The following is a 21,432-nucleotide window of genomic DNA, read 5'->3' as shown; positions in this document are numbered from 1 at the left end:
CTTTCCCTTTTTTACGTCCTTTCCTAACTCTCTTCCATCTCATTTTTCATCTTCGTCTGTCTCATTTTTCATCATTTAGTTGTCCCATTTGTTTTCCTTTCTGTCTTTTATTCTGTTTTGTTCCGTTTTCCCTTCTTTGCTCTCTGGTTCTACTGTTTCATCTCCGGTTTTTCGTCTTTTTCTCTTTAGTTTTTGCCTTTTGGTCCATTTTTCTTGTTTTTCTTTTATTCTTTTTCTGTCCTGTGTTGCCATTCCATTCCCGTTTTGTTTTATCTTTCTCAACAGGATATAACCGTTTGACCACTTTTTCCACATTCTTCGTTTCTTTTCTTTTGTCTCCCTCGCAATTGTTGTTTTCACTTCTGGTTTCACTTGTTTTCTGTTCCACTTTTTCTTTCTTGTCTTGCTTTCCCACTGTTTCCACCCTGTTTTTCACCCCATTGTCCACCCCGTTTTCCGACGTTATTTCTCTTTTTTCCTATCTTTCCTCTATTTGCTTCGTTTTTCTTCATTTTCTCTCTCGTTTCTGCTCGCTGTTTCGTCTTTCACTTCTTTTCCGATCCTGTTTTTCGCCTCTTTCGGTCTATTGCAGCCTCTTTCTGATTTTCCTCTTTTATATTCCGTTTCTCGTCTTTTTTCTTTTCATTTCAAGCCTGTTGTTTTCACTTTTCCAGTTTTGTTTTCTGTACCAGTAAATTCTATTCTATTCTTCCTCTTATTATGCGACATAATTTTGTGAATTGACGTCGAGAAATTTCACGTCCGATTTTTTAAATTTATTTTTCAAGAAAAGCAACTTTTCGCGGGCAACTAGTGTTTAGTTTTGGATAAAATAAAGAGATTGTGCACGAAGTATGACACTCAGTATTTCGATGGAGAGTCAAACCGTCCTGCTGGTCGGTTTTGATAATGGTTTCGGCGACACATGCAAACGAAACGAGCGCAAAAAGTTACTTTTTCCGAGGCTTGATATACTAATGTTATCAGATAATCAATCGAGTGCTGATATGTGTAGTGTCCGAAGAATTTCGAAACCACGGTCAAGAAACTCTTTTATCTCTCTCTTTTATTCATTCATTTGAACATTTCTTAAGTTGTGCCAATTTATTTTGGAGATTATTATATACTAAAATAATTTTGGTAGTTGGTTAGTTTGTTCTATTTTCAGAGAGTGAAATAAGACGCTATAACCTTGGTCTATTGCAGCTTGGCATGTGGTTAATACCATAAGTTCATCCCCGAGGGTCCGGAGTACTTAACTTTTATTAGCAAAGATACTCCCAACGTTTATAAGGTCATTACAAATATTTTATAAAGTTTTTGTCCTACTACTCATGAACTCTTCAGAAACTTGCAAAACTCGAGATTGTGACAAAGGTCATCCGAGATTCACGATTTATGTACAACACAGTTTAATTTGTGGCAATACGAAGTTTGTCGGGTCAGCTAGCTATATATCTAATATATAGTATTATACATAGTAAATACAAATACAGACAAGATATCAGCTCTTACAATCACAAGGATCAAACTGACTGGGTTTATATTTGATTGATTGATTGATTATTATGCGGCATAATGTTACAAATAGAGCAAGAAGCCTAACGATGCCTACCTCAATAACACCCAACGCTTACGCTACTAACGCAAGCGTACGATAAACGGCTGCCGTTGCTTTGTGCAGATATCATGCTACTTACACACTCGCGAAAGCACAGCCTCGTAGAATCTTTCTACATAATTTGCTCACGAAGCAAACAACTCGTGAGCAGCCAGCTACCCGCGAGGCTTACGATTCACTGGGATACAGATTTTGCATTACTTTGTTTGAAATTAAAGCAAACTTTTCATCATGGCAACCACGTCGTCCGAGCCAAACAAATTCAGCGAACTCAAAAAAAACCACAGCAACATTACTTTTTCTTTTCATTTTCTTCTTATGGCCTCGATTCTACTCGCGCGTGATCGGTATAAGCTGTTCGGGCTGCTATGACGAGCGATAGCGACGACCGTAGGTGTTAATTAAATACGAGTACACGTATGTGAGAAAATTAAACCTCATAGGTGTGGGCTTTGCAACAAGTTTTCTCCTTATCTGTCACGTTCTGTTTTTTGTTTTATCCCGTTTGTCTTCCGTTGTCTTTTTGTTTTCGCTCCATTCTTCTATTTCTGTTCTTTTTTTATCAATTTTCCTGGTTCGTTTTCTTTCGCGGTTTGCCCCTTTCCTGGTTTTGGTTTGCTTTTCTGTCTAGTATTTTCTGCCTGTCTAGTTTCCCGCTTTTCTCTCATTTTCTCATTTTCCTTGTTTTTTCTTCCGCCCTTTCTTTTTATTGTCCTATCTCCTCTTTTTTGCCTTGTTTTCCACTTTTCTTCTATTTTCTTCTTTTGCTCTTTTTCTAGTTTTACGTCCCGTTCTTTCTATTATTCTGTAGCGATTTTTCTTTCCTATTTATTCACTTTTTGTCACGTTTTCCCTTGTGCTCGTGTTTTTCCTGAGCAGCACAAGACGTACTGGTAATTTATCTGCTGAGAAAATTTATTTGCATAAACTGATTACTCGTACGTCGTACTCCTAAATAACATTTTGGGTTTTATTGCACTCTTATGATAGCATTCAAGACCAAAATTAGTCTTGAAGACCGCCATAAGAGTACAATAAAACTCACATTACTTCCTAAGTAACAATTCCAAGTTTCATTACGTTCGTATAGTGGTTTTCATGACCAATTTCGTAAAACCGCCAATAAAACTATGAGCTCCACCAGAACTTTCTGATGACCGCTATAAAATTGCCTTCCGACTAAGTGGCCTCTTTACTCTTCAGAAGGTTTTCATATCCGCTATAACAATCAGGTCATAAGCTCAAGTAGTCGTATCACGCTCTGCTGAAAGCAGCAATAAAACCGGTTAAGCTTTCATCGCCATAATTTAATAAAGCTTTTCGCTTTTCGCCTCTGGTGAAAGCTAAATAAGTTCGCCAGCATTATGAACTGAAAATACATGCGTGAGCAGCAAAGTTATAGTTTTGCTGTCAGATTATTCTTATCGATTTGGTTTAGGTATAGCGACCATAATTACGTTGGTTTGCAGCATGTGCGCATTTAATTTCATCGTGCATATTGATATGATAGGTGAATAAAATCAACGCCCCACTAAAGTTTTGCAATTTTTGAAAACTGGTTGTTTTAACAAAATAAATATATTCAGTTAGTCAATCTCAATTTCTAGCAAAATCATTTTAGTTGCTTCCTGTGGCTGGAAAACCGATTGATAATAACTTTCTTTCTGCAAAACACTTTGCTTTGATGAATTTTTGTTTGCGATCTAAAACTAGAATATGGCAATATGGCCTCGCATAAAAAATGATTTTGGTGTTGAACTGCGGTATTCTTCACAATAGCAGCAAAAAAAACTGTTTGGTCAGGGAAACAGATTTAATAGCTCTATAAAACTAACAGAATTATTGCGGTTTTACAAGCAACCGCGATAAGATCAATTTCGATTGGTGCGCCATTTTGTATTGCTACGCCACACTTATGGTAAGTTTATAAGAGACGTGGTTCAGCCAACAAGTTTTAACGTGATAATACAAGCAACCACAATACATTTTGCTTTATTAACAGTTTTATTATGGTTTTCTGGCTAGCTATAAGTGTGTTTGGACTCGTATCCTCTTGGTATTGCGCAATACCACAATAAAAACAGAGGTAATGATTAATACCGCAATAAAACCTTTTTAAAATTCAAGTAAAACCAAGTGGCTTTAGAATTGTTACTTGGGTTGGGACTGTTTGGTTCCTAAGATATGAAGTTTTAAATTAGATAAATACGGTGAACGCAGATAACTTCGATCAGTTTCTAATTCTGATCACTCCGGATTCTTAGAAAATTGAATTAAAATTAATAGTTCAAGGACAAGCTTTGACCATGAGGATTCTTATTTTTTGATTCAATCTTCTAAAAATCGACAAACTTTAGTTGAGAGATCGGAATTAGGAGTTGATCGGAATAACCTGTATTCACGGTATTCAGGAAAACCGATTTTTTCGGCAATAGCTCAGGAAACACCAAATTTCTAGCATTTCTAGCTAGCATTTTTATATGTATATAAAAGTTAAAAATCAACATTACGTACATATATACATGCTAACAAATCGTATTTGATGCGCAAAATTGGCATATCCGTGGTATTTTGGAGGCAATACACGTGATGAGGAATAAACATACGCGTTTCATCGATGTAAGTAATTATATACGATAATATCCGATTAAGCCCGACTCGCTCCGTACTGCTATACGAGTTATTTACGATAATTTTCGGTTATTGATGTACGATTTGGTGCTAACTGGGTATGTTATCATGAAAATTTGATTAGAAATTGACAAACAAGCAAAAATACAATTTAAAAAAATTTCATGTGATAAAACAGAATTTTCCGACTTTTCTTTAGAGTTTTCCACCTACTAGATAAACTAGATTGACTTGAAACTTGATGGATTTGAAATCGGCTTATAGTTCAATTTGAAAAGATTCAAAATTTGACATGAAGTCGAGATTTTAAATCAGCGACTGTCTTATCTGAGAATAGGTTTTGAGCGTTTCATTTGCTTCTTTGCGTCAGTTAGTTGCTTGCAATTCTTTACATAGTTTCAATTGTATTTCTGTCAAGTATACAAATAGCTGTAAAGTACACTGTCGAAAGTAACTAGTAAGACGCATAGGACGTTAGCTAATTGATATTTTAACTGGTTGTCGACATGTTAGTTGTAAGACAATTATACTTTAAATCGATCAATGAATGCTGCTTTCAACAATTTCGTGGAAATTAACGACTGCAACTGCGAAAGTGTAAGCGATTTATCTGCAGGTTATATATGAGATTTAACGAATTTCAATATAACAACCAAAGATAATTTGAAAACTACACCAACAATGTAAATAATCTATAATAGACCTGGAATAATATCATATACTGAATTGTTTATTTTAAGCAGTGGGAAGATGTGGTATCTTAGTGTGTTTACCATATTAGAGGATTTGCCTGAAATATGTAATGGCACATTATTTGGGTAGTTGCCACTAACGTATAACTGGGACAGAGAAATAGTCGGAGTCGGTTGCGTAAATGGGATGAGTACCCAAGCCACAATGTAGCCACAATGGCCAAGAATTGCAGTATTGATTGACGATCATTAGGATTGACCGAAAGTGCAACCAGCTTTTCGATAAATGGCGGCCAGCCGGAGAACCATTGGGACAGGGAAAGCAATTTTCATGGTGCGACGAACAGAGAAGAAGTACCAGGCTCAATAATAAGCGAAGTTAAGAAGGTGATCCAGCAGCTAAAGAACAATAAATCGGCTGAGAAGAATCAGTATCAAATGGCTTATCAAAATGGCAACAAAAAAGATGGCTATCCGTCACCGGCTAAGTTAGAATTTGGGATACAGAACAGCTAACGAAGGAATGGAACAATAATCTGCAAGAAGGATGTCAAGCTGGACTTCAAGAAGTATCGTGCTATCCCAATGTTGCCTACAAAGTGTTGTTCTAAAGTATTTTCCATCGGCTAGGTATCATCAACTGCGAACAGATTTGTAGGAATTTATCAAGCCGTCTTCGTTGAAGAACGGTTAACAACGGATCAAATATTGACAATGCGACAGATCCTTCAAAAGGGCCTTGAATATGGAATTTCCAAGCACCATTTGTTCGTTGATTTCCAAGCTGCATATGATACCATCCACCGAAAAGAGCTATGGACAATCACGGACCAGAACTACTTCTCTAGAAAGCAGGATAATGACATAGAGAGCTTCGTCAAGAAGATGGTCTCACATGCCTGCTGGCCGTTTTACACCGCTTGGGCAGTGGTTTGGGCGATCGACGGCGATGACTTTGGGGTAGTTGACGAATTTGTCTTCCTTGGCGCACTTAGGATGGTGGACAATGACACCAGCCATGAACCATGAGCTCGTGTAGCTTCACGGTGAACCTAGGATTCAAAAGATTGCTTAAGCTGGATGAATGGAATGGGTTCGGGATGTTGCAAGAATGCCGGACAATTACCCTGCAAGGATGGTGTTTACTTCAAATCCGGTAGAACCTACACGTCCAAGAGGACAGAAAATATGACAGTTAGACTAGGTGGACCGAGATCTGGTGACGAGCACAAGGTGGCTAATGAATTGGAGAGCGGCTGCTCACAGCCGAGTGAATTGAAGAAAATTTGGTCATTAGGCTATATTTTTGTACAGAAAGCCTACTAAGTAAATAATTTTCGCATTTTAATAGCTTACTAGACAACTTCGTTCTAAACTCACGCAGTCCAGTTGATGACAAAATAAATGTAATCTGTTATAGTTCGTTAACAACATTTTTATGTTCGAATTAAAATTAGATGCTGTTGGGGAAAGTTTCAAGCTAATTTTCAAACAAAGCACCAATACATCGTCAACCTACGTCCCGAATCCAAACTCGAACCGCAGACTGCATCGCGTTCTTGTTTCCAACGGCCAGCGCAAGCTAGGTCACAAATCACCTCCGTGCGAGTAACGATGATAGCGTGTAACATATTAGGACATTTATCATGTTTTAATATCAGTGTAATTTAATGGTCACAATTATGACCGTAATGGGAATTGATTGTGTCTGGTTGTTATTTATTTGCCGCAAATTTATAATCTGCACGATAAGAATCATCAAATTGTGCTGCTACCTGAGAGGGCCGCTTCGAGAACCGATCCACCGAGCGAAGTGCACCGCGCGTAACGCAAATGCTTCGGTTGGCCGCCCAACCTGAGCTGATCCGACCTAAGAGTGTCAGCTCGCCTGTATGGATTTGGATTCAAATGACCCAATTGCTATTATGTTATTACCTTAGAGCAGCTTCATGCTTACGTATGCTCCAATAAAGCAGTTACGTGTTTCGGCATTGTAAATCAAAACTATCGAACAAACCATCATCTACTTAGAAAAACCAGAAAATACCTACTAATATTTGCATGTTAAACTTATTTAGCTTCAGCTTTAAATAATCTGTCATCATCCCATTTGCTTGAAAGCAATAATATGCCGCCTCATATTCCACTATTACACAACCATGTAGCATCCATTACCGACAACTTCCCGGGATCAATTTACCGTGAAAGAAGCTCTCGGAAAAAGTCTTACACCCGCTACAAAACATCCGCGACAATACATTTTTCTACCATCTGCCACCATCTGGATTGGCAGTAAACCACTTTTCCCCCGCTATTTTCCCGAGCTGATTTCGCGACTTCACCGCCTTCACCATAAAAATGCAAAACAACACAACAATGGGGCGCCGCGACTGGATGCGTCTCGTGGTTCCCGCATTTCTCGAAATGGTAATAATAATTTCCCTAATTGAATCGATTTCCAATAGTCATTAGGTGTCATTATTTTGAAATTATGTTAATAGATGATAGGTATAATCAACATTATACTAAACAACCAGGCGCCGATCATTGGCGCGCCGTCACCCGACAAATGAAGCCGCAGATGAAATGCAATATCGACGCTCATTGTCGAGTTGACGACGCCGCCAGTGGATGAACGGCAAATCGGAGCCCTACCTGAAAGCTGTCGATAATGTACGCCACCGACCGAGCCAACGACGTTGCATCGGAACTCAGTAACGAGCTGCCAGAGATGGTCAGGTTGATACGTTATCCTTCTAAATTCATGAGATAAATTCGTTATCGTAATTAGAAAGATAGAGTCTTCGATCGTTCTTATATTGAGAATATTTTTCAAAAGCAAACATATTAATTTGCGAAAATAAAAACAAGATCATCCCTAGCGCCCTGAGCACATATTCTCAAGAGGCATCAGTAATAATCAGTTTCCCACTGTAGCTGCCGGAATTGCTCGTGCGGGTGGATGTAAAAAGCGAAATCGGAGGCTACTGCAGATTTCCCACCTACCTTCCAATCTTTTACGGTACGGTGCCCATTTGCAGTTCGTGGAGGTCGCTAGGGATGAATATCCATTGTGATAATAATTCCCGATTGCACCAATAACGATAATAAATCTACTTGCTAGAACAATCGCGTTATGGTGGGTTTCGCCGCCGTTGTCGGAAAAGCCACGTAAACGAGCAATGCTGGAGCATACGCGTGTGGCGAATCGGTATGTTGTGAAAATACGAGCTTGACTTTTGGCACTATAAATTTGTCTCGGTTTGAAGAATAAATTGAACATTCAGTATCGTCATTGGTGGATGATTCATTCAGTAGCCAAATAGTACATTTTTTGTATGGTTCTTTAAATTTGAGGTTTTATCGCTGATGAAATTACTTATTACTTATACTTTATCAAACACAGGCGTAATCGTAAAAAAATTCACTTATGCTGGTAATCGACATGCCCCAAGATTTTTGATGCTCATTTTCTCCATCAAAAATTGCTTAACCGAAAATATCCAGTAGCTAGTATAAACCACTTTAGCCGACAAAATTTATGAATGATATTCAACACAATTCGATATTATTCAAATGAAATCAATTAACATAATTCGAATGCCACTTCGCCTACATAGGAGGCTTCTAGCCAGCGTTTTTTTTTTCTCAGAGAGCATCACTCGAAGCATTTCTGTTGATGAAGATTCCATTGCTTCATTCCATCCATACAGTTCGTGCCATTCGAGGACAGGGGTGTGAGCTATTAACATCTCGCAGCTAAAGCGATAAACGGTCTGCAATTGGGCAACGAACTAGCAGAAAAAAACAGATTGATACCCTCCGAAAAATGAACGCCCAGAGACGCTACTGAACCCATGGGAGTCTACCAGTCAAGCATCGACAGCGAAGCAGCAACTAGAATAAGATGCCTCTCACGAGAAATCTCTTCAACTCACGAAGCGGAATGGTGTGGAAGGCTAAAATGGTTCCTAAGTCCTCCATCTATCTCGCTGGCAGACATTCTGGCAGCCCCTTCGAAGCCTCGTAACGAGGGCTCAGGTTTGAACTATTTCTAAAGCTGCCTATTTGAGGAGTCATACCGGCTGGAAGGTCTTTTTTTCGGGGGCCTCCTGCGGCGGCAAAAATGGTTCGGGTAATCCAGCAAAAACGCTTGCATATTTCAAATAGTCGGTGGTGCTATTCTAGCAGGTCCTAGACTAGGCCCGTACGCTTCTTGCCAAAAGCTGCAGCGCTGTATACCGGCAGACTGACCACACTCAGGAAAAAGAAATTAACAGGTGTGGTCGGCCAAGTACTCTTCGGTATCACCTTCGGCCCTGAGCTGATTGATGGCTATTTGAATGTTGTGCGCTTGGATTTAATGCGTGAGAAACAGCTGGAATGCTGAACCAGAAATGTTCCATTGGGAACTCACCGGATATGACAGGCAGTTAGGTAGAAAAATATGCGCTTTGAAAACACCACGCAAAATGATGAAACCAGATTTTTGTTTTCACTGTATACTAAAATAAGGTAATAGGGTGCTGGATGGGTTCGTCTACGGCGGGTCTTCGTCTACTTTCCAGACATATCGACAAGAAACCAGCATTATAACCAATGTCGATGCGAATTACAGTCAAACCAACCTGGTATTGATATTTATGGATTGTCTCTTCACTATCGAGGAAAAGATTATGTTCGAAAATTACTATGTTTCAATATTTGTTCAAAAAATAGAAGTCCTCTTGGTTTTTCTACAAGTGTTGAGTATGACGAAGAGAAGCTTGAGTATGACGAAGAGAAGCTTGAGTATGACGAAGAGTAACTACTTGAAATTTTGAGATTTTGAGCTGTGATCAAACTATTTTCACTCTTTTTATAGTAGTTGGGTAGCTTTTGGACACGGCTCAAAGAATACGTGCATAGATTTTTGTAAATAATTGCTGTCTGTCCACGCTAAACGAAAGAAATCTTGTTCATGACGAAGTGAATTTTCGTATGAGGAACTCCCGCTGGAGCATGAAAAATTGTTCCACTGAGAAATGCAAGTTCCGAAATATATTTTCAGGCTAAATGGATATACATGTACAGGCAAGATGTGTCAGATTTATCTGGTGTAAAAAACCTGAGCACTTGTGGATTAATTCCTATAAAAACTCGCAATAAAGTCTGGATCGTGCTTACGTATGACGAAAAGGGTCCGTAACCCTACCACGGTTTGGGTCATTACAGATATGACTGAATATTGCTCCGCTCAAATATATTTCGTGAATAACACTGATGAGTTAGTGAGTTTTCTCCAAACTATTTGTTACAAATTGTTGTACATTTAAAAAGAATTCTGAAGAACAAAATCTATATAACAAACAGTCAACGGTCAAGCCCTTTTTTAAATAATTTAGAACATAAAAATAACGGGTGTCAACTAAAATTTTGGAATTTTTTTCTCAAACTGTCAAAAAAAGACAGAGATACATGAAGAAGATCTGATTTACCGAAATTAAAGATACATTATCCATTGTAGAAAAAAAATTAGTGTACATTTGAAAACAGTCCGTAATCGGCTGTTCGGCGAAGCTTTCGTTTGACGTCGAAACAGGAGCGTGGTACGGTCTTCATGTCAACTTTGCGAATGCATCTCTTGATTCTACCAATCAACTGTTTGCAATTCGTGGTTCTCCAGTTATTTTTGTACACCAGGGAACTCAAAATCCTGAAGAAATCTTCGATTGGGCGCACTGAGACAGATTTTTCGGATCGTGGTTCTTGGGTAAAAATGGAATCGAATGGGTATTCAGGAACGATTGTGTTTTTTTGGCGTAATGCGATGATGCTCTATCCGGCTAAAATACGTATTGTCCATCTGCATGATGTTTTTGTAGAAACGGGATCAAAATTTTCTTCAAACATTCGTCTGGTGCATCTTAATTGATAGCCAAACTAGAGGGCTTTTGTCGAAGAAACGAGAAAGATAACGATATCCTTCTGCGTCCATAATTTTGGCTGGTCTTCCACTATCTTGCTTGCGAATAGTTGTTGGGCATCTTGGGGTATGATAAACAGTCGAAGCTGCAACATATTTGCTTTTTAAATATTTTACCGTATACTTTTTACCGAGATTTCTGTTACAGTTCGTAGAAATGTACAACGCGCTCCCGAAATGCTTCTTGTTTCGATGCAATTTTTAGCAAAACTGAGCAAGCAGAAAATACTAACAGAAAGAGGAGAGAGAGAGCTAACACAGACATACTCTCATTTCACTCTGTGCTCGTTTGTTGTTGAGTATAGGGGCTTCAAAAAAATTAGGACTGCTTGTCAATGATACATATAGCACCGTACTCAGATCTGTGCAGGTTAATAAACTTAAAGTCGTTGGACTTCAGGCGCAAAACGAACGACGTACTGTTTTTGAAGGATCTATTAACCGACAGGGTCTACTCATCATATCTTCTGAGTCAATTTACGGTTAACGAAAGAAATAGATATAGACATAGAAATAGAAGAGAGTTGGCAACTTCATTTACCGCAAAAAAATCCAAAATTTTAGTTGCCACCCGTTACAAGAGCTGTATTCTAAATTGAAGCTGTTACTGCGTACTTGAACGTCCAATTTTTGTGATTTCGTCAAAGTAAAAAACACCTAGGTAGGAAGTAGGAATATTGATGAATATTCCTACTTCACAAAAAGTTTCAATTGATTCAATTTCAGTGTGTACATAAAATGAAAATTTTTGAGGCAAGCCAACCTACCGGTTGAATAAAAAATAATACCCATAAACTATATTAATAAAAAAAACTATACCCATAAAAATGGATTTCTGTCTGTCTGTCTGTCTGTCCCTATGTTCCTTATAGAATCGAAAACTACTGAACCAATCGGCGTGAAAATTTGCATGTAGAGGTTTTTGGGGCCAGGGAAGGTTCTTATGATGGCTAGAGACCCTTCCCCTTACTAAAAGGGGGGGCTCCCATACAAATGAAACACCAATTTCTGCATAACTCGAGAACTAACCAAGCAAATGGAACAAAATTTGGCATGTGGGTGTTTTTGGTGACAAGAATTTTACTATGGTAAATTGAGACCCCTCCCCTCTTTAGAAGGGAAATAATGACTCCTCTCCCCTTTACAAATGAAATACAAATTTCCTCATAACTCGAGAACTAATCAAGCAAATGGAGCCAAATTTGGCATGTTAAGGTTTTTGGAGGCAAGAAGTTTTTCTATGGTGAACTAGGACCCCTCCGCACTTTAGAAGGGGGGCTCCTATACAAATGAAATACAAATTTCCTCATAACTCCAGAACTAATCAAGCAAATGGAACCAAATTTAGCATGTGGGTGTTTTTGTGGGCAATTTTTTTTCTATGGTGAATTGAGACCCCTCCCCTCCTTGAATAGTGGGTGGAAGGATTTTTTTTATGATGGTTTGAGACCCCTCTTCCCTGTGGTAGGGGGATAAGGACTCTCATACAAATAAAACAGGGCAGCCCCCCGTAGAGATCACCTCTATCTTGGTTTATTTATTTTCCTAGATCTACTGACCTCTATTACTTTCCTTCAGTTGGGTCACCCCTGCGAAATGGTATTTTCTACGAAAAGATTTTCCGTCAAATGCTACATCCCGCGTAAGGTTTCTCGCGAAATGGTATTCTGCGAAACTCTATATTCCGCGTTATGGTCAACCGAGAATTGGTGTTCCGTGAAATGGTATTCGGCGAAATGGTTTGTAATAATGGCGAATATTTAAATGATAACCGCTTTATTTTATCAGGCTTAGTAATGGGGGGAGTTGTTTTCTACTTTATAGTGAGGAAAATTTGTATATTAAAACACCCATGAACTCCCCAGAAACTTGCAAAACTCGAGATTGTGGCAAAGGTCATCCGAGATTCACGATTTATGTACAACACAGTTTAATTTGTGGCAATACGAAGTTTGTCGGGTCAGCTAGTAAATAAATAAATAATGCTAATTTTGTAGCACAGCGGATGAATGCTAAAATGAGTTCAGATTTCCAAAACATATTTCGCATTAGCATGTCAACAGGCAGATTATTTGTGCAAAAATGTCATCAAATATTACATTTTAAAGTAGACCGATCCTATTCAAACTTTCAGACAATAATATACATGTTGTTAGGTAACTTAGTGCAGATATTTCAGGGGGTGATAGAGGATCATATTTGACGAAAAAAATCCTTCTACGCATATGGTAAAATTTTAATTGTTACAGAGTTATTGAACATTTTTAATTTTCGGCTCTGTTTACCTTCAATTAGTTCTGGTACAAAATTCATGCAAGCTAGCTCAATTCGGTTACTTCGTTCGTTCGGTTCGTTCAAAAGCTGAGAAAATTTTGTACTGAAAATTGGTCTTAAACGTCCTGCTTCATGAGATTTAGTAACTTTTTAGAAGCAAAAAGCTATAAAATAAGTGTTTCTCAACGCGTTTTTATCGAATTCCTCCTAAAAATGTTTGATAAAACCGATTGCTGATATTTACCAATTTAAAGCTCTGGTGCCGTTCTTCAATTCCTTTTTCGACATAAAACGCCTATATCATTTAGTTTCGTTGCAATTTCATTTTAAACGTACCGTATTAGGTGTTAAATTAGTATCTGAAAACTGCAAGAATTCATGCATCACGCATATCACACTAGATTACCGCGTGCGGTGAACACAGTCTGACTCGAATGAAAAACAACAATGTTTTTCATAAATTGAGGGTTTGCCTCCACTTTTGCCTGCATAATCTTGCAAAACTTCCCGAGCAGGAGCGAAGAGCAAAATAATATAAAACCAATATCAAACTGTGTTATAATGCTATATTTTGTTATTGAATAGATATGGAGATACATTGATAACACATTTAGTTATTGAGTAGATATTTTAAACAGTGGTTGTGAGATGAGTTTAATAACTGATTTTGTTATCATATCTTATTTTGACCTTAAAATGACATTCGGTAAATTTCATAAATATTTGTTTTATTGATTAAAGAGATTTTAGATTATAAACATTTTATAAAATGATTTTTTAATATCTCATATGCTACTGCATTTGTTATTCAATACCTTAATAATACTAAAATATGTTATTCTAAACTCTGACTACAGTCATGTTATTGCTTTGTTATTCAGATAACACAAGTAGTTTTTCTTTTGGCCTTAAAGGAGCAAAATTTTGATATTATTTTATCTAATTTTACCAACTATGTCAGCCAAAACAAGACCGAATTTTGATACGAGTTATTCGATTTCCATAACACATTTTGATATCATTTTGTTCTTCGCTCCTGCTCGGGTTAAGCCACTTAGATTTATTCCCTGGCAGCAGCTCTTTTGAGCCTGTAATATGGAAAGGGTGCATTTTTACCCGGTTCAGCACGTTCCACACCTTCATGGTGACAAGCGACAATGCCGCAATATGCCTTGTGCTTGTCTTGAAATCATTTCCCACGATTCGCAAAATTTTATGGTCAATCGCTGACGCCACTTGCTAATGAGGCTTCCCTCGAAACCTCGTTGAAAACAACGTTCCTTCTCGGAAGCGATGGTGCGTTTTCATAGACATCTCTGAATTAAAATCATTGTGTAACAAAACGAACAATTCTGGATTTGTGTTCAGTTACTTACATTAGGTAGCCGGCGATCAGAAAATCTACAACCATTATACTCCTGCTGGGCTATCGTTGCTACACAATTAGCGAAGCCATAACAAAGGTATATGTCCGCGAGTGCTTCCGAAGAATACATTTTAATACTGCAAACGTTTTCAGAAACGTCCCAGAGAGACTCGAGATGTCAGTTTCGAAACTATTTTCCATATGCGTCTACCCGTGTCCGTTGCACGCGTTGATCTAGTGTGCTATGCGTGATGTATGAGTTCGAGTAGTTTTCAGACACTAATTCAACACCCAAAACCATACGCTTAAAATGAAATTGCAACGAAACTAAAAGAGATAGATGTTTTAGGTCAAAAAACGAACTGTAGATCGGTACCAGAGCTTCAAATTAGTGGATAACAGCAATCAGTTTTATCACATATTTTTAGGAGAAATTCGAAAAAAATGCCTTGAGAAACACTTATTTCATAGCTTTTTGCTTCTAAGAAGTTACTGAATCTCATGAAGTAGAAGGTTCAAAAGCAACGTTCAGTACAAAATTTTCTCAGTTTTCGAATGAAAGTAACAGAATTGCATAATTTTGGTACCAGAGCTAATTGAAGGTAAACAGAACCGAACACTAAAAATGTTCAATAGCTCTGTTACAATTGAGATTTGGCCATATGCGTAGAAAGATTTTTTCGTCAAATATGATCCTCTATCACGTCCTGAAATATCTGCACTAAGCTACCTAACAACCTGTATAACCAATTACCGTGCCGTATCGAAATCCGTACACCTAAGAGCTAGACAATTTTAAATGGTCAATATAAAATTATGATATTGTAATAAGCAATTCGTCATGTTTTCTTTTGACAGTATAATGCTCATTTTAACGTTATTTCGAATAACAGGAAGCTAAAATTAATCCTAGTTATAAAAAAACGAGATCAAAATGTGCATCTCTTGATTCAAAATCCGTACACTTTTTTATGCCTGATTCAAAATCCGTACACCTGTGACTCAAAATCCGTACACCATGTTAAAAATCAATCAAAGTCCGCATAATTTTGAATCTAAATCCGTGTAAGCTTGATCGAAATGAATTTAAAGTTTGTGGCTAAATTTTTTTTCTTTATTTGACTAATTACTTTATAAAATATATTTTTCTCGATAATTGACGCATTGTATTTTAGTCCTGCTCATCTAAGAGTCGTTCACACGCACAGTAGGAACACTACAAGGAATCAAACTTTTTGTTTTTAAGCCAAATTATGGGTTCATTTTCGGTCGGAAAGTTAAAATATCAGGTTTGGTACTGATTAAATATTGGTTCTATCCATCCCACTTGTAACAAAACCTCGTTTGTGTTAAATGTTCTTACATTCTTTTCCTTATGCCTCTGGAAATATTAGGCTTAGAAACAAACTTTTTTAACATTTTAGAGTAAATGAACTTCACTTATAAACAATATATAACATTTTTTCTTGATTTTTGTTGCAAATTATACGGAAAGCTGAAAAATTGCAGAAAAGACTCCGGTATTTCGAGAGTACCAATTCAATATAGTAGCTCTTATCGTAGTGACCGGAACTTAAACTATCTCGATGCTTTTATTAAGGGATTATCCACCATGTATTATCGTAATTGCCATCTTCCAGTTTATCGACATATATTTAGCTATAGTTATTTCCATTTTGTTTGGCAAAACATAGAATAGAGTTGGATCACTAAGGATACTGCACAGGTGTACGGATTTAGATTCAACTAGTAAAACTGAATCAAAATCCGTACAGTACTAATTATGATGAATAAATATTATTTCAATGCCATAATGAATGAAATTAAGCTGTAGAACGATAAACACCTTTAGTTCAAATTGATTTTCGGGATTTTAAATAGGAAAATCACTTCAAGTGCGCTTTACACTTCATTTTATTGGAAGTTATTTTCTTAGCAAATTGCTAACAACACAGCCAATTTAGAGGGAAATCTGATAGGCATTAACGTTTTAATTTTTATTACTTGTATTTGATGGTCTACTACCTATATTTTGACATTGACGTAATGCTAATAAACCACGGGTCTAGGCCTATTATTAATATTTTGCATTTAGACTTTTTAATACATATAATCATGCAAATTGTATTAGGTGTACGGATTTCGAAGCTGTACGGATTTCGATACCGCATGGTAGTAAGCTTTTGACAAGTTTATTACATTCAACTTCAATACCATAACCGTATGCTCGCACCTTACGCTTAACTCCACTAATTATGTTCTGTACAACGTCTGGCTGCAGCTTCTTCTGAACGGATACCCACTACTTTTTCATGTCTTCCTCAGATTTGAACTCCTTGGGATACTGCCGTAGTGCCTGTTCATAATAGCCCATCAATTTTTGCGTTAGTTCCGGTGTGTTGGGGGGCATGAAGCTAGATCCGTTCATTAGATCGTAGGACCTTCGTGTTGCTTCAACAGAGAGGAATCAGACGCTTTTGTAGACACTTCTTGAGGTAGATCTACCCTTGAGGTAGCCTTGGAAGTTGCCGGAAGTGCGCCTTGATGTAAGTCTCATCATCCATGATGAAACAATGAGGCTTTGTCAGAATTTTGATGTACAATGTCTTGGCCTGTGACATTCCCAGCGTATTGTGCGATTGTGCCATTCGTCACGATTTGGAGCCTTCTGCTCTTTGTACATATGCAGTCCCTGCCGGTCCTTGGCTCTCTGAACGGAAGACTTGGACAGATTCAACTTTTTGGCCACATCCCTGACCAAAGCATTACGATTCCGCTTAAATGATTTTGCGATACGCATGTGATCCTGATCACTAACATCCATTCTGACCACATTTTTCCATCCGTTCGATGTTCAGAGTTTCGTAGTAACGTTTAATCACACGACTCACCGTTGACTACACGATTTCGAGTTGTTTTCCGATGTCCCGATGAAAGAGTTGAAGATTTTTCAATTCAATTCACTACGTTGCTTTTCGGGTGACAGCGCTAAAAATACAGTGTAAACAATGCACTTTAAACTACTTCTACCCAAATTTTCAAGAGAATATACCCAATAGTGTAAATTGCCAATTGTGTTGCACAGTTAAGCACTCGTCTAGAGCAATTGGATGATTTTGAATAGATAAAAGCAGATTATTTTGGCAAAACCGCTTACTATGCCGACAGAGTGATATAAAATAGGTTCCCATAGCCATCTGCGTAGAATTACTCACAAAAATCGTATAAAATACGTTTTTTGCATAGCAATTCTGCACCCAAAAATAACATTCAGATCTTATTATTGCACACCTATTGTTGCACAGCTTTTGTTTAGACTTTTCCCCATTGTTGTTCGTTGGATCGTTTTTAATCTGAAAATTTTTAATTTGAATCTCGCTGGTTTGCACGACGTGCAAATTAAAAATGGTTCAAATGTCATTCTCAATATGACATTATTTGCTTATGCAGACAATGCACATAAGCAGGATTTGTTTGTACTGACCTAGCGTGTTTAATCTGTTTCACATTCCGTTTTATGATATACGATTATGATATAAAATCCGATCGGAGAATGAAATATTCGCTGCATGCAACTGCGAACTATATCTAACCATCAAAACAATAACAAAGAGCAGGGCGGCCAGTTCTTAGAAGTTTCAGCATATTTAGGGTTGCCAGTTGTTCAAATTAAAAACTAACCCCGTTAGCTTGCATGAGGAATCGTTCAAACGAACGGGGGTCCACTGTACATACAGCATTGCCTTAGCATCCATTATGGACCTGGGAACCTTGAAATAAACGGTAAAAGCGGGAAAAATCGTTTGTGTTGATAAATAAAAGCAACACTGCAGAGAAGTAAACTGTCAAATGCGCGTTGCAGAAAAACAGGGGTTAGGACAAGAAAAACAGGTTTGCAATAAACTTGAAAGGAGTGTCGTACGTTGTTCCAATTATTGAACTTACCAATTACAAGTCCAGTTTGAGGTAAAACTTCAAGTCCAAATTATTTCAAATTCAAGTCTAAATTGAATGGGTTTAATATATAAATTTGATGTTTAATGTCAAGTCCAATTCCTAGTATAATTTCAACTTTGTTTTTCGGGTTGGGTTCGAGTGCCTCACCTCCTGTTTATGACTGGACACGCTAATATGAGTAAACTGAGCTTCAATCCTGCAGAGACAGAAGGTCCAATAAAGGCGTCAACCAACAGTCAGATTCGTAGATCTGTCTAGACCTCTAAACAGACAGATGCGGTTAACTAAATCTCAACCGTACGGTACGAAGGAGGTGTCAAGTAATTAAGAACTTGTTGAAAATAGAATAGCGAAAAAAGGCGCTGAAGAAGAACTGGCTCAGTGACCACACTTGTTTGCCTGGAAGCAGAACTTGCATATACCTGAGAGAAATTTATTTTGTTTACCGTATATTTGGCTACGGGATGGACTGGTTTGCAATTTGAAAAGGATTACCGAAAACGGCTTTAGGCTCGAAAAGAGGGCTGGAATTGTTCTGGTTTAAGAATACACAGTGATGATTAAAATGAAGTATTAGTGGTGACCGACACAATTAAGGAATGAATATTTAGCCTATGATCAACAACACCTAAGGTGATTAGCTTAAGCCGGCAGCAGAATATAAATTACTTAAGTTTATGAGTGCCTCTGAGATTTAAACTCTTCTTCGAGATTTGTTTGCCAGACGATTAGGAGCCAGGAGATTATTCTTTTTTGTTGGTTCCTCATTGTCTAACCGCGCTGAAAACTTTATTTAAACTTGTTTTTATATGTGAATTTATTTTTAGCTTCAACTAGTGTGCGATATCAGTACCCAATTTAGTGACATTCAATATTGGATTGCCAACAAACACAATATAAAGAAAGAAAAAAAAGAAAATTAGGGGTCAGAACAGCCAAATGCTCGGCGTCCCTTCGTCTGCATTAGATGCCGTATCCGACCTCAGAAACAATCGCTCCCGCCAAATCGTCTAATACGGTAGAGGACAAGAAAAATCACGGTATCACGATGCACAGCTAGTGCCCCTAGCACAGTATGTGAGCAATTTACTGGGAACCGAAAAACGATAAATTATATCTCCTGTCCACCCTCGCCTCCGCCTACCAGTTTGCATTAGGATCACACCGGCTAGGTGTGGCAATGCGGGATCTTCTTTTTTTCTCCTGAGTTTGCCCTTCTTTGTTGAGTTCGTTTGGCACCTCAATGACTGATTTCGTACGATTTGCTTTTTCCTGGTTTGATTTTCAGGGTACCTTCCCCTTCTATCTTTTTTCGATCAGCCCGTCGATCAGTGGCGTTGCCAGGTTCTCTATTGTCCACGATGAACCACGCAGAGTAATGTAACTAAAACTGACCGTTTATGCTTACAAACCAGTTGTCGGATATCCAAATGATTATACAACAGTAGAACATTTGATTATTTCCTCTTTGGTCACTCCGTAAATTGTTATCTTGGTCCTGCGCACATTCGTCCCTGTATGTCACTAATATTTGTCTCTGCAGAGGTTGCCGATTGACCCAAAAACCATGCTCTCTGCTGGGTATGTTTTCCGGTAAAAATTTGCTTTTTCTCTCATCTCTGCTTTAGCATGGCAATTTTTTGAGTAATGCATTGCTGGAATTTGTTGAATGTTCTGTCGCCAGGACGCTGGTGAATGATTGAGCGAAAATCGGTGAAATAAAGCGGGCTTACCAGTCTCTCGGCTACTCCGCCCTTGCCTCTTTCATTCCTTCCAGTAGGCCTCCTTGGCAGGCAGGTAGTATTTTCTCCACTTTGTAAAAAGGTCATTTTTCAGGTGTTCTTTTTTCCTACGCTTGATGGTGAAATTTTCTTTTGATATTTTCTCTAATGATTAACGATTGCAGAAAAAAGAATAACCTTCACGATGGCTATGCCGAGGGTAATGATTTGAGCGAACGAATCCTTTCTCGGTTCACCGGTTGGCAATTTTGCAAGCTCATCAACTGCCATCAGGTATCGCCGGCCAATCGTTTGGCCGGTCGGTGATGGATGCGTCGTCGTTGCCATAGTCCCCGGCATTCAATGCGAAAGTTTACGCTTTGCTGAGGATGATGATACTTTTTTGCTTACTTACCGACAAACCGGTTGGAAGGAAATTCAAGACTCATCCGATAATTAAATGTCCGTGAAATGGAGAATTGTCATTCACTGCTGTTGCACTGCATCGCAGTGCAGCTCAATTTACCGGTAATATGCTAAGCGTGGGAACTCGTTTTAGTCCAAAAAATCATAGAGAAACGTTGAACCAACTTGTATCTTATCATTGGTCATAAGAGAAGTAACAATTAGTGTCATGATTCTGTCGTTTTGATCTACTGCATGGCAATGTGTAGGTATCAGTAGAATAATTGACACCTGAGAAGCTCACAATGACCAAAAGAGACAAAGCCTATAATTGTAGACAGTTTTCAATACATAGTTTTAACTAACAACTTAATTTTATGATAATGTTGCAGACCCATTTTCTTCATACTAAACATGATCCATACTTTATTTAGAGTTTTTAAAGGAATTGTACAGTGTGACACATATATATTCGAACAAAAACAAAGTCATATTTTTGTTTTGTAAATAAAGGCTTTATATCGAACTTTGGTTTTAGAAGTTGTTTACCCATGGATACAGAACGCAACAAACAATCATTGCTCCACTGAATCGCCTATTATCTCGGTAACACGCTTCAAACGCTTTTTGAAGTCTTTAGCTTATGCTGCGTGCCTCTCGTATACAACAATCCAGAGGTTCAAATCAGGAGAACTTGGAGGCCATTCCTTTTTCGATATGAAATCCGTCAGATTGACTTTGTACCACGTCGACACAAGCTTCATCGTGTGGACAGGAGCTCCATCCTGTTGAAAGCAAAA

The sequence above is a fragment of the Sabethes cyaneus genome, chromosome 3 (assembly GCF_943734655.1).
Source record: "Sabethes cyaneus chromosome 3, idSabCyanKW18_F2, whole genome shotgun sequence".
Lineage (NCBI taxonomy): Eukaryota > Metazoa > Arthropoda > Insecta > Diptera > Culicidae > Sabethes > Sabethes cyaneus.
Note: the sequence above shows the minus strand (reverse complement) of the source record.